The sequence below is a fragment of the Leucoraja erinacea genome, unplaced genomic scaffold (assembly GCF_028641065.1).
Source record: "Leucoraja erinacea ecotype New England unplaced genomic scaffold, Leri_hhj_1 Leri_80S, whole genome shotgun sequence".
NCBI classification, from domain to species: domain Eukaryota; kingdom Metazoa; phylum Chordata; class Chondrichthyes; order Rajiformes; family Rajidae; genus Leucoraja; species Leucoraja erinaceus.
In genome coordinates, this window is record NW_026576740.1 from 377,456 (window position 1) to 391,577 (window position 14,122).

The window sequence follows — 14,122 nt, forward strand, 5'->3', positions numbered from 1 at the left end:
TGTCTCCACACTGATCATCTACATCAGCTCCGGCATTAACACCACAGCCAGGAACATCGCTGGCCTCTGGGCTCAGCACCAACCTCCACCATTGGCAACCTCCACCAGCATGGAAACAGACCCTTCAGCCCAACTTGCCCATCCAGCCAACATGTCCCATCGACACTAGTCCCACCTGCTTACATTTGGTCCATATCCCTCCAAACCTAGTCTAACTGTTTCTTAAATGTTGCCTCAACTATCTCTCCTGACAGCTCGTTCCGTACACCCACCACCCTTTGTGTGAAAAAGTTACTCCTCAGATTCCTATTCAATCTTTTCCGCTTCACCTTAAACCTATGTCCCCTGGTCATCGACTCACCTACTCTGGACAAGAGACTCTCTGCATTTACCCAATCTATTCCTCCCATGATTTTATGCACCTCTATAAGATCACCCCTCATCCTCCTGTGCTCCAGGGAATAAAGTCCTAGCCTCAGACCCTCGAGTCTTGGCAAAATCATAAATCTTCTCTTCACTCTTTCCAGTGTAATCACATCGTTCCTATAGCAGGGTGGCCAAAACTGAACACTGAATGTCCTGCCCTGGATCAACTTCCCAAAATACAACACATCACATTTATCTGCATTATAACCATATAACAATTACTGCACGGAAACAGGCCCTTCTAGTCCGTGCCGAACACTTATTCTCCCCTAGTCCCAACTACCTGCACTCAGACCATAATCCTCCATTCCTTTCCCGTCCATACACCTATCCAATTTATATTTAAATGATAAAATCGAACCTGCCTCCACCACTTCCACTGGAAGTTCATTCCACACAGCTACCACTCTCTGAGTAAAGAAGATCCCCCTCATGTTGCCCCTAAACTTCTGTCCCTTAATTCTCAAATCATGTCCTCTTGTTTGACTCTTCCCTACTCTCAATGGAAAAGCTTATCCACGTCAACTCTGTCCATCCCTCATCATTTTAAAGACCTCTATCAAGTCCCCCCTTAACCTTCTGCGCTCCAAAGAATAAGGACCTAACTTGTTCAACTTTTCTCTGTAACTTAGTTACTGAAACCAAGGCAACATTCTAGTAAATCTCCTCTGTACTCTCTCCATTTTGTTGACATTTTTCCTATAATTTGGCGACCATATGTACTCCATACTCCAGAATTGGCCTCACCAATGCCTTGTACAATTTTAACATTACATCCCAACTTCTATATTTCCATTAAATTCAAAAATATACTTGCATTAAATTCCATTTGCCATTCCTCTGCCCAGTTGATTAAGATCCTGCTGTGATTTTTGATAGCCATCTTCACTATCTACAATACCACCCACTTTAGCAGCAAGACCTGTGAGGGAGGGTGGGGGTGTCGACAGGATAAGTACTGAGAGGGGAGTTAGCCCAGGTGGGACGTTCCTGGAACCAGGGGCCTCCACAAATGAGCTGAGGAACAATCTCGTCAATGATGTTGTGAACTGGTGGAATTGCTTGCGTCAGTCCCAGTGAATATTCAAGGCTGAGATATTCCCGGTCAGTGAGGAAGCCAGGATAGGAACGCACACACACAGGGGATGTTGAATCTGCTCTCCAGTCGTTCAGTGCAACTGGTCTTGCGGACAACCCCCCCCCCCCCCCCCGCCTTAGCCCATTATCCCTCTAAGCCCTTTCAACCCGTGCACAGTTACGCAGTTGGTACAGCTGATGCCCCAGTGACCCCAGTTCAATCATGGCCTCAGGTACTGTCTGTGTGGAGTTTACACACTCTCTCTGTGACCGCAAGGATTTTCTCCGGGTGCTCCAGTTTCCTCCCACATCCCAAAGATGTGCAGTTTAATTGTCCGTTATAAATTGGCCCTAGAGTGTAGGGAATATACAGGAAAGTGGGATAACCACTTGGGCCTGATCTCAGACAACGACGAGAAGGCCTACCGGGAGGAGGTGGCTGATCTAGCACTCTGGTGCCAGGATAACAGCCTCCTCTTGAACATCAAAAAAACGAAGGAGCTGATCGTGGACTTTAGGAGGGCAAATCATCCGAGGACGTACACTCCATTGAGGATAAATGGGGATACTGTGGATAGGGTGAACTGTTTTAAATATCTGGGAGTCCACATCTCCGAGGATATGACATGGGCATCACACGCCTCAGCACTCGTGAGTAAGGCAAGGCAGCGCCTTTACCACCTCAGGCAATTGAGGAAATTCAGAGTGTCTTCGAGGATCCTCCAGTGCTTCTACGCAGCGGCGGTGGAAAGCATCTTGTCCGGGAACATTACCATCTGGTTTGGGAATTGCTCTGCCAAGGACAAGAAGGCTCTGCAGAGAGTAGTGTGTTCGGCCGAACGCACAATGGGAACTTCACTCACCCCCCTGCAGGAACTATACAACAGGAGGTGCAACTCCAGAGCCAACAATATCATGAGAGACCCCTTCCACCCCTGCAACGGACTGTTCCAGCTGCTACGGTCAGGCAAACGCCTCCGTTGCCATGCGGTGAGAACGGAGAGGTTGAGAAGGAGTTTCTTCAAAGAGGCCATTCGGACTGTAAATGCCTATCTCACCAGGGACTAACTGTACTGAACGTTTTTCCTCCATTATTTATTATGTAAAGGTATATGTGTGTTATGATTGTGTTTATAGTTTGTTTGTCTTTTTGCACAAAAATCCGCGAGCATTGCCACTTTCATTTCACTGCACATCTCGTATGTGTATGTGACAAATAAACTTGACTTGACTTGACCAGTGTAAGCCGCTGATCATAAGTTCATTAGGACATGGAGCATTCAATGAGCCATTTCATTTGGCCATTCGGCCCATCGAATCTACTCCACCATTCCCTCTCAACCCCATTCTCTTATCTTCTCCCCATAACCCTAGACACTATCAAGAATCGATCAATCGCCAGACCAGTGTGGTTGCAGTATTGTGCAGGGATCAGCTGACAGTTGTCCACAGTCAGTAAAGACTCTGTGGGCCGAAGGGCCTGTTCCTGTGCTGTTCCATCCCATGGCGTTATTCTGCCGTGTAAACTGGTCGGAGCAGAGAACTGCCTTGCTGGGGGTCCAGGGGGAGGGGGGAGAGCGGTGGGATGGGGAGAGAGAGTCAGGGCCCAGGGAGAGAGAGAAGGGCAGGTGAGGTTGGGGGCGAGACAGGTGAGGTTGGGGGGTGGGGCAGGTGAGGTGGGGGCGGGGCAGGTGAGGTTGGGGGCGGGAGGTTGGGGGCGGGGCAGGTGAGGTTGGGGGTGGGGCAGGTGAGGTTGTGGGGGTGGGCAGGTGAGGTTGGGGGGCGGGACAGGTGAGGTGGGGCGAGGCAGGGGGTTGGGGGGGGCAGGTGAGGTTGGGGGGCGGGGCAGGTGAGGTTGGGGGCGGGGCAGGTGAGGTTGGGGGCGGGGGTGAGGTTGGTGAGGTTGGGGGCGGGGCAGGTGAGGTTGGGGGCGGGGCAGGTGAGGTTGGGGGCGGGACAGGTGAGGTTGGGGGCGGGGCAGGTGAGGTTGGGGGCGGGGCAGGTGAGGTTGGGGGCGGGACAGGTGAGGTTGGGGGCGGGGCCGGGCGTCAGGTGCGTTTCACCTGTTCTCTCGCTTTCGTGGAGAAACGAAACTGAGCGGCTGCGGCTCCGCTTTCGGACAGCGCTCCCGGGGCGGTGAGTACATGAGCGGGGCCGGCGCTGTGGTAATCCCCCTCCTGCCCCCACCCCTCTCACCCCTCACCCCCCACCCCTCTCACCCCTCACCCCCCACCCCCCACCCCCCACCTAACTGGGCAGGGGGCTCCACGCATTCACAAGTTCTGGGTGCTCCGGTTTTTTTCCATCCCACTCCCCCCCCCCCCTCTCCCCCCATCCCCCCCCCCCCCCCCTCCCCCCCCCATCTCTCCCAGCCACCACTGTGTCTCCACTGTGCAGCGGGCAGTATTGTGCTTCCTCCGTGTACCGTGTGGTTTATTGTCGGTCACGCCTGCTGAGCTTGATGCAAGGCGTTGTTTGCATGGTATCCCGGCAAATCAACACGCCACACGAGTACAATCGCGCCTAATAATAGGTTATGCAAAGCAAGATCTTTGATGCAAAGTGATCACTACCAGAGTGCAGAATAACAGTGTTATTGTGTTACAGATACAGGGAAAGAGCAGATTGTTAAAAGTGCAAGGTCCTTAATGAGGTACAATGAGGGAAGAGAAGGGTTTCGGCCCGAAACGTTGCCTATTTCCTTCGCTCCATAGATGCTGCGGCACCCGCAGAATTTCTCCAACATTTTTGTGTACCTCGCTTTTGTAAAGACCACTCAGTGTTGCACGGGGGCAGAGAGTTGGTGCCTCCGCGCCAGAGACCTGGGTTCGATCCTGTCTGTACAGAGTTTGTTTGTTCTCCCCGTCACCTGTTGTTACACGGTACTCTTCCCAAGAATACATAGAAACATAGAAATTAGGTGCAGCAGTAGGCCATTCGACCCTTCGAGCCTGCACCGCCATTCAATACGATCATGGCTGATCATCCAACTCGGTATCCTGTACCTGCCTTCTCTCCATACCCCCTGATACCTTTAGCCACAAGGGCCACATCTAACTCCCTCTTGAATATAGCCAATGAACTGGCCTCAACTACCTTCTGTGGCAGAGAGTTCCAGAGATTCACCACTCTCTGTGTGAAAAAAGTTCTTCTCATCTAGGTTTTAAAGGATTTCCCCCTTATCCTTAAGCTGTGACCCCTTGTCCTGGACTTCCCTAACATCGGGAACAATCTTCCTGCATCTAGCCTGTCCAACCCTTTAAGAATTTTGTAAGTTTCTATAAGATCCCCTCTCAATCTCCTAAATTCTAGAGAGTATAAACCAAGTCTATCCAGTCTTTCTTCATAAGACAGTCCTGACATCCCAGGAATCAGTCTGGTGAACTGTCTCTGCACTCCCTCTATGGCAATAATGTCCTTCCTCAGATTTGGAGACCAAATACAAAGCAACTCTGCGGCCGATCAGCATTTCTGGAGGACATGAATAGTTCAGTTTATTGTCACGTGTACTGAGGTACAGTGAAAAGCTTTAGTTGCATGCTAACTAGTCAGCGGAAAGACAATACATGTTTACAATTGAGCCATTTACAGTGTCTAGATGCACATGATAAGGGAATAATGTTTAGTGCAAGGTGAAGCCAGTAAAGATAGTCCAACCAAAGATAGTCCGAGAGTCACCAATGAGATAGATAGTAGTTCCGCATTGCTCTCTAGTTGTGGAAGGATAATACAGTTGCCTGATAACAGCTGGGAGGAAACTGTCCCTGGATCTGGAGGTGTGCGTTTTCACACTTCTATACCTTTGCCTGATGGGAGAGAGGAGGAGGGAATGGCCAGGGTTCGACTTGTCTTTGATGATGCTGCTGGCCTTGTCGAGGCAGCGTGAGGTGTAGATGGAGTCAATGGAAGGGAGGTTGGTTTGTGTGATGGTCTGGGCTGTGTCCACAATTCACTGCAAATTTCTTGAGGTCTTGGATGGAGCTGTTTCCAAACCAAGCTGTGGTACATCCTGATAAAAATCACTTCTGATCTTATGATCTATTCTCTCCTCCAGACATATACTCTGTATACTAGCAGCGACACAATGGTGCAGTGGTAGAGTTGCTGCCTCACAGCGCCAGAGACCCAGGTTCGATCCTGACTACAGGTGCTATCTGTACGCAGTTTGTAACCAACTACTTGTGGATGTCTGGGCAGACGGTGACCAGGGTTTAGTTTAGTTTATTGTCATGTGTACCGATGAGAACACATCCTTGTTGAGCACCAGTGTTGAGGATGATTTGTCCCCTATCCTCACTGAATGGGATCTGCTCTCACCCCTGCTGCTCATATCCTATGTCGCTCTTCCAGGGAGATGCTAACTGCATTTTGTTGTCTCTGTACTGTACACTGACAATGACAATTAAAGTTGAATCTGAATCTGAATCTATTGTTCAGGAGGTTGAGGTTGCAGAGATGAGTGCTGACCCCAAGTCCTGCGAGTTTGGTGATGGTTTAATGGTGTTGTAGGGAATAGGCACGATTTTAGGCCAAAACCCTTCGGACAGTCCAACTGAGTTACTCCAGCACTTTGTGTTCTATGCAGGATTCTAGCATCTGCAGTTCATTGTGTCTCCTGTACTGTTTCATGATCTACACATACAGGAAATGCTTGTCATTCTCCCTCCACAGAGGCTGCCTGGCCTATTGAGCAGTTGCGACTTTTCCTTATTTAAGTAAACGGGAATTGTATCCTGAAATAATGACGGAGCCGACCCTCTAAAACAGCCAACAACACATTTCCTGCAGTTATAGTCATAGAGTGATACAGTGTGGAAACAGGCCCTTTGGCAAAACTTCCCCACACTGGCCAACATGTCCCAGCTACACTAGTCCCACATGCCTGCACTTGGTCCATATCCCTCCAAACTTGTCCTATCCATGTAGTTGTCTAACTGTTTCTTAAACGTTGGGATAGTCCCAGCCTCAACTACCACTTCTGGCAGCTTGTTCCATTCGCCCACCACCACCCTTTGTGTGAAAAAGTTAGCCCTCAGATTCTTATTTTCCCCTTCACCTTGAATTTCCTGCAGCTGCTGGTGACGTGTGATTCCTTCCTTCCTTTGCCTGGTTCATGTTGTTTGGGTGAATTGTTGCCACGGTGCTTTCTGATGCGTGGAACTGGTTCTACAAGAACAGCAGCACAAAAATCTGGTGAGGTTTTTTAAGAATGTGCTTACCCCCAGCTGTAAAGGGTACAGAGAATTACAAGGATGTTGCCAGGATTAGAGGGTCTGGGCAAAGATCTTAGAGCAGAGCAAGATGGGCTACTCCTGCGAAATACAATGGGCTGACGTGTAGTACGCTACGGAGGGGATCCTGGGCATTTTTCCCCACCCATTTTAGTAACCAGAGCCTACCTGACCAGACCCGACTCGCAGTGTAATCAATGTTGCGGGGCAACAGTTTGTGTGTGTGATATAGGGTTAGATTCATCGTTCTGTCAGTTCATACTTCTTGTCAAGAATAAAATTTGACTCTGGTAATTGTCTTTTTTAATGTTTTTTAAATCATTTCTTTTTAAATGGCTCACAAGCAGTGTTTGAGTTGATTTTGTAGTAACCGGACCCGACCCGACTCGCAGGGTGATTGACATTGCGGGGGAAGTTTTTGTGTGTGATATAGGGTTAGATTCATAATTCTGTTCATTCTTGTTAAATAATAAAATGTTTATAAACACACATACATGAATGTGATATAAATGTATATAATCATATAACACACACAATTATATTTCTTCTGATCCAATGATGAACTTTATTTCAGACTAGACAAGGGACATTAAATAAGAAACATTGTAAACCTCTCCGCAACTTCACACACACTAGGCCTTATCCCTCCCCTCCCCCCCGCCCCCCCCCCCCCCCCCCCCCCCCCCCCCCCCCCCCAACACCCCCCACCCCGGCACTCCCTCGCCTGCCCCCGCACTACAATGTCTCCCCATCCTATGCCCCTCTCCACGCTGCCCCAGGCTGCGCACTCCCTCCCCCGGGTCCCACACTCCCTCTTCTGCTGCGGAAACAAAGATCCGATCTTTGGCCGGAAGCAAGATGGCGGAACAAGATGGCGGGGACTGGTCGCTAAAATGGGTCCTATAATCACCCATGAATCCGCCCATGAGCGTACTACACGTTTGCGTGAGAGTAACCCATCTTGCTCTGCTATAAGATCTTTGATCGGGAGATGTTGAGCAGGCTGGGACCCTATTCCTTTGAGCGCAGGAGGGTGAGGCGTGATCTTATAGAGGTGTATAAATTCATGAGAGGAACAGATCCGGTAAATGCACAGAGTCTCTTGCCCAGAGTAGGTGAATCGAGAACCAGAGGACCTAGGTTTAAGGTGAAGGGGAAAAGATTAAATAGGTATCTGAGGGGTGATGTATTCACACAAAGGGTGGTGGGTGTATGGAACGAGCTGCCACAGAGGGTAGTTGAGACGGGGACTATCATGTTTAAAAAACAGTTAGACGGGTACATGGATAGAGCAGGTTTGGAGAAATATGGGCCAAACGTGAGCAGGTGGGATGCGTGTAGATGGGGCATGTTAGCCGGTGTGGGCAAAACGGGCTGAAGGGCCTGTTTCCACACTCTGTCTCTGTGCCTCTATGACACAGCCCCTGGTGGGATTTACAGGTTCATTTCCCGCTCTAGCACTCGACTATTGCAGCTTTGAGATAATCACAACATGTCGTGGGCTGTGGAGTAAAATGGAGACCAGGAGTCTGCAGTGGCTGGGGAGAGCCAGCAGGGCGGCAGCACCAGATCTTCAGCAGTTTGTTTTGCTCAATGTTTAACACTAATGTTGCCTGTCCTACCCTGTCTTTAATCTTCGAGTTCTACTGAGTTCCTCCAACAGTCTGGTTTTTCCTTTTTCTGTAGCCAATTACTATCAAAGTTAAAATCAAGAGTCAACAAAATAGAGAGAGTACAGAGGAGATTTACTAGAATGTTGCCTGGGTTTCAGCAACTAAGTTACAAAGAAAGGTTGAATAAGTTAGGTCTTTATTCTCTGGAGCGCAGAAGGTTAAGGGGGGACTTGACAGAGGTCTTTACATTGATGAGAGGAATAGACAGAGTTGACGTGGACAAGCTTTTCCCACTGAGAGTAGGGAAGATTCAAACAAGGGGACATGACTTGAGAATTAATGGACAGAAGTTTAGGGGTAATATGAGGGGGAACTTCTTTACTCAGAGAGTGGTGACTGTGTGGAATGAGCTTCCAGTGAAGGTGGTGGAGGCAGGTTCGATTTTATCATTTAAAAATAAATTGGATAGTTATATGGACGGGAAAGGAATGGAGGGTTATGGTCTGAGTGCAGGTGTATGGGACTAGGGGAGAATACGTGTTCTGCACAGACTAGAAGGGTCGAGATGGCCCGTTTCCGTGCCGTAATTGTTATATGGTTATATTATATACGAGTGTTTTATTGTCATATGACCCAGATAGAACGATTAAATTCTTAGATTTGGAAAGGATTTGGTTTGTCATAAAAGTTGGCACTGGTCACAATTAATAATAATAATACATTTTATTTATGGGGGCCTTTCAAGAGTCTCAAGGACACCTTACAAAAATTTAGCAAGTAGAGGAAAAACATGTATGCGGAATGAAATAAATAGTAGAGACATGACTAGTACACAAATTAAAGACCGAATTCAATTCAAAACACAATATGAGGCAATTCAAGCACAGATGAAAAGGGGTGGGGACGTGGGGCTAAGGATAGGCAGAGGTGAAGAGATGGGTCTAGAGGCGGGACTGGAAGATGGTGAGGGACACGGAATTGCGGATCAGTTGGGGGAGGGAGTTCCAGAGCCTGGGAGCTGCCCTGGAGAAGGCTCTGTCCCCAAAACTGCGGAGGTTGGATTTGTGGATGGAGAGGAGACCGGCTGATGTGGATCTGAGGGACCGTGAGGGTTGGTAGGGGGAGAGGAGGTCAGTGAGATATGGGAGGGCCAGATGGTGGAGGGCTTTATAGGTGAGGACCAGGATTTTGTAGGTGATCCGGTGGGAGGTGGGAAGCCAGTGAAGTTGTTTGAGGACTGGAGTGATGTGATGCCAGGATTTGGTGTGGGTGATGAGTCAGGCGGCTGCGTTCTGGACCAGTTGGAGTCGGTTGATGTAGGTGGAGCTGATGCCAAGGAGGAGTGAGTTGCAGTAGTCCAGTCGGGAGGAGATGAAGGCATGGATGAGTCTTTCAGCAGCGGGAGGTGTGAGAGAGGGTCTGATTTTGGCGATGTTGCGGAGGTGAAAGAAGGTGGTTTTAATGACATGGCGGATATGAGGCTCAAGGGAGAGGGTGGAATCAAAGATCACGCCAAGGTTGCGGGCCTGGGGAGATGGGGAGACAGTGGTGCCGTCGATGGTGAGAGTGGGGTTATTGATTTTGCTGAGTGTGGATTTGGAGCCTATGAGGAGGAATTCTGTTTTATCGCTGTTGAGTTTGAGGAAGTTATGTTGCATCCAGGTTTTTATAACTGACAAACAGGAGTTGATATGGGAGAGGGGGGGATTTGGTGCTGAGGGAGATCTGGGTGTCATCAGCGTAACAGTGGAAGTCCAGGTTGCAGTGGCGGAGTATCTGACCAAGGGGGAGGATGTAGATGATGAAGAGGAGGGGGCCGAGTACGGAGCCTTGGGGAACGCCTTGAGTGACTGTGGCTGTAGCAGAGGTGCGGTTATGGAGAGAGATGAAGTGGGATCTGTTGGAAAGGTAGGAACAGAGCCAGCTGAGTGCAGAACCTTCAATGCCAAGGTCCCCAAGTCTGGTAAGCAGGATGTTATGGTTCACTGTACCGAAGGCTGCACTCAGGTCGAGGAGGATGAGGATGTTGAGGGAACCAGTGTCAGCAGAGGTGAGGAGGTCGTTGAGGACTTTGAGGAGAGCAGTTTCTGTGCTATGGAGGGGGCGAAAGCCAGATTGGAGGGGTTCGAATAGGTTATACGCAAGGAGGTGGGAATGAAGTTGTGCCACAACGATACGCTCCAGGGTTTTTGAAAGAAAGGGGAGGTTTGAGATTGGGCGGTAGTTAATGAGAGAGGAGGGATCAAGACCAGGTTTCTTTAAGATTGGTGTGACAGCAGCAGTTTTGAAAGCGGAGGGGACAATTCCTTGGGACAATGAGGAGTTGAAGAGATTAGTGAGGTAGGGGCAGAGAACGGGGAGGCAGGACTTCAGCAGGGGAGTGGGGAGAGGGTCGAGGGAGCAGGTAGTGGGTTTGGAAGAGCTGATGAGTTAGGAGATTTCAGTAGGGGTGACCAGGTCAAACTGGGAGAGGAAGCAGTGTGGAGGAGGGGTAAGGAGGTCAGTGGAGATGTTGAAAGGAGGGGCCTTGGTAGGTGGTGGAGTAGATGCTGGGGAGTCGGGTACAGGGGATAAAGATTGATAGATGGTGCTGATTTTATCAGCGAAAAAGTGGAGGAATGAGTTGCAGAGATCCGGAGTAGAGGTAGGGAGAGTGTTGGCTCGAGGCTTGAGGAGGTTGCCCACTGTGGAGAAGAGGGTTCTGTGGTTTAGGCAGGGGTCGGTGAATATGGAGGAGAGGTAGGCAGATTTTGTAGCAATGAGGGCATCTTTGTAGGCAATGAGGTGAAGTTTGTAAGCTTCATGGTGGACTGTGAGAGATGATTTCTTTGTGAGTCGTTCAAGTCGGCGACCAGTCTGTTTCAGCTTACGAAGTGCAGGTGTGTACCAGGGTGAAGATGTGTTAAAATTTACGGTTCTTGTTTTCAGGGGGGGCCAGAATGTTAAGGGAGGTAGACAAGGTGTTGAGATGGTTTGTGAGATCATCAGGTGAGATATGGGTTGAGTCCAGGGGGAGAGTGGTGGAGAGCAGGTCAGAGAGATGGTGGGGATCGATGGATTTTAGATTATGGAAGGTGATTTCTCGGAGCAAGCGGGGGCGAGGTGTCGGAGAAGGGATGGTGAACCGTATAAGATTATGATCAGAGAGGGGGAAGAGGCATGGATGGAGGTCGAGTACCGGTTGATTTGTGGAGGAGACCAGGTCAAGGATGTGACCTTTGTCATGGGTGGGAAAGGTGACGTGCTGAGTGAGAGAGAAGTTGTCAAGTAAAAAGGCGAATTCAGATGCGAGCTTGCAGGTGGGGGAATCCATATGAATATTTAAGTCACCAAGTAGCAGCAGACATGGGGAGAGGGATGAGGCAAGTGTGAGGAGTTCAGTGAAGTCAGATAGGAAGGAGGGGTTTGGTTTAGGTGGCCGGTAAATAAGGATGACTGTCATGGAGAAAAGAGCTTTGAAAGCGAGGAATTCAAATGATGATACTGGGGGGAGGGTGAGTTCTGTGATCCAGAAGTTCTGATTGAAAATAACAGCGAGGCCACCTCCACGGCGGGAGGGGCGGGGTTTGGAGATGTAGTTAAAACCAGGGGGGATGCTTGGTTGAGGGAGAAGAAGTCATTGGGTTGTTGCCAGGTTTCAGTGAGCAGAAGGAAGTCCAGAGTGTTGTCAAGGATTAGTTCATGGAGGGCAGGGGCTTTATTGTTGAGCGACCTGGTGTTGAGGAGGGCAAAGTTGGCATTGTGAGAGGGTGGAGGGATGGGGGCAGGCTGGAGAGATCTGAAGTTGTCCCAGGTGACAGTGCGTGCGGTCAGCTGGGATGGGGGGTGACGCGGTTGAGGGGGGGCAGAGCGTGGTAGTGAGCAGATGGATGGAATGGAATGTCCGGGGTTGAAGTAAACAAGCTTGCGTCGAGAGCCTCTGTGGATGAAACGGGGTCGATGTAGAAGTCTAAGCTGTTTAATGACTTGGATGCAGGATGGGATGTAGTTGTTGAAGAGACCAATCAGTTGCAGAGTTGAGTATTTGAGCATGATGAGGAGCCCGAGCAGCTGCAGGAAGCAGCAGAGAGGTTGTCTCTGAGGGTGAGGGTGCAGAGAGGTGTCCAGCAGAGAAGGTGAAGAGGGGTGTCCAGCAGTGAGGGTGCAGAGAGGTGTCCAGCGGTGCAGGTGGAGAGAGTATCCAGCGGTGAGGGAGCAGAGAGGTTGTCCAGCAGAGCGGGTGCAGCGAGGTGTCCAGCATTGAGGGAGCAGAGAGGTTGTCCAGCAGAGCAGGTGTAGAGGTAGTCCAGAAATGAGGGTGCAGAGAGTATCCAGCAGTGCAGGTGCAGAGAGGTGTCCAGCGTCGATGGTGCACAGGCACAGGCAGGTAACAGACAGGTAACAAAAGGGGGGGGGGGGGAAATGGCGGGCGGAGAAGCGGCGAATAATCAACGCCAGCGTCCTCTCCGGGCAGCGCGCTGTGTTCTAGCGGTTCTGGCGGCTAGCAATATAGGCCGCAGGTGCAATCGTTCCACGGCCGAAAAAGGCCGAAAAACGCCACAGACCACCGCAACCGGAGCGACCCTCCAGTGGTCCCTCGTCAGGTGGTAGGTCCAGGCCTCGTCCGGGATGGAAGTTTACCGCAGTCGGTGATTGAAGCAATTGAAGCCGACTCGCTGTGAGGACCGTTGTCAATTTGAATCTGCCGCTGCCGCCATTTTGTATAGTGTGCTGATTATGGAAGGCACCATTGTTGCAAATCCCCATCTGTTTAGTTTCGAGATACAGCGCGGAAACAGGCCCTTCAGCCCATCCAGTCTGCGCCGACCAACGATCCCCGCACATTAACACTACCCAACGCCACTAGGGACAATTTACATTCACACCAAGCCAATTAGCCTACAAACCTGTACATCTTTGGAGTGTGGGAGAAAACCAAAACTCCTGGGGAAATCCCACGCAGGTCACAGGGAGAACGTGCAAACTCCGTACAGACAGCACCCGTAGTCAGGATTGAACCTGGGTCCCTGGCGCTGTGAGGCAGCAACTCTATTGCCACCCCTCTTGTAGTTTGATGTTCAGGTTGTTGGCTGGGCCTCCACATTTATTCACCTCCTTCCCTTGCCACAGGCAGAATGTTTATAGGAATGTCTGGACTTGTTTGTGATGAAGGGTAGTTTGAGATGGGATCAGTGGGTGAAGGAAGACATATCCAGGGCAGGCAGCGTGGACAGAAGGGATGAGGCCAAACACCAGGCAAACTGGCTTCTGTGGAGTTTGCTCATTGCATACAGGTTCATTAGTGGAGAGACACAGGAGATGGCTGGAATTTGAGCAAAACACAAAGTGCTGGAAGAATTCAGTGGGTCAGGCAGCATCTGCGGTGGGAGTGGACAGACAATGTTTCGGGTCAGGACCCTTTAGTTTAGTTCAGAGAGCGTGAAAACAGGCCCCCCGGCTCACTGAGCCTGGTCAGTGCCGACTTGGTGACCTAAGGGCCTCTTTCCGCCCTGTATCACTATAAAGATAGGCACAAGATGCTGAGTCAGGGGATATGGGGAGAAGGCAGGAACAGGGTACTGATTGTGGATGATCAGCCTTGATCACATTGAATGGCGGTGCTGGCTCATAGGGCTGAATGGCCTAGTCCTGCACGTATTGTCTATTGTCTATTGCCCCCTCCTCTCTCCAACGCCCCCCCCCCCCCCCCCCCCCCCCCCCCTCGTTCTCGGCTGAACAGTGCTCGCCACCTTCTATGTGAAAAGTTACCCCTGGTCCCCTTGAAATCTTCCCATC

The 14,122-nt window shown here is 50.3% G+C and overlaps 1 protein-coding gene across 1 annotated transcript in view; it reads left to right on the plus strand.

The window, feature by feature from the left end:
* Positions 1-3,528: 3,528 nt before the first annotated feature.
* The window catches only part of LOC129694823 (circularly permutated Ras protein 1-like), a 72,074-nt gene continuing 61,480 nt past the window's right edge, over positions 3,529-14,122 (plus strand). Inside the window, exon 1 of the mRNA XM_055631584.1 lies at positions 3,529-3,639. The gene's annotated coding sequence lies outside the window, so the exon portion shown is untranslated. The remainder of the gene's footprint in view (positions 3,640-14,122) is intronic.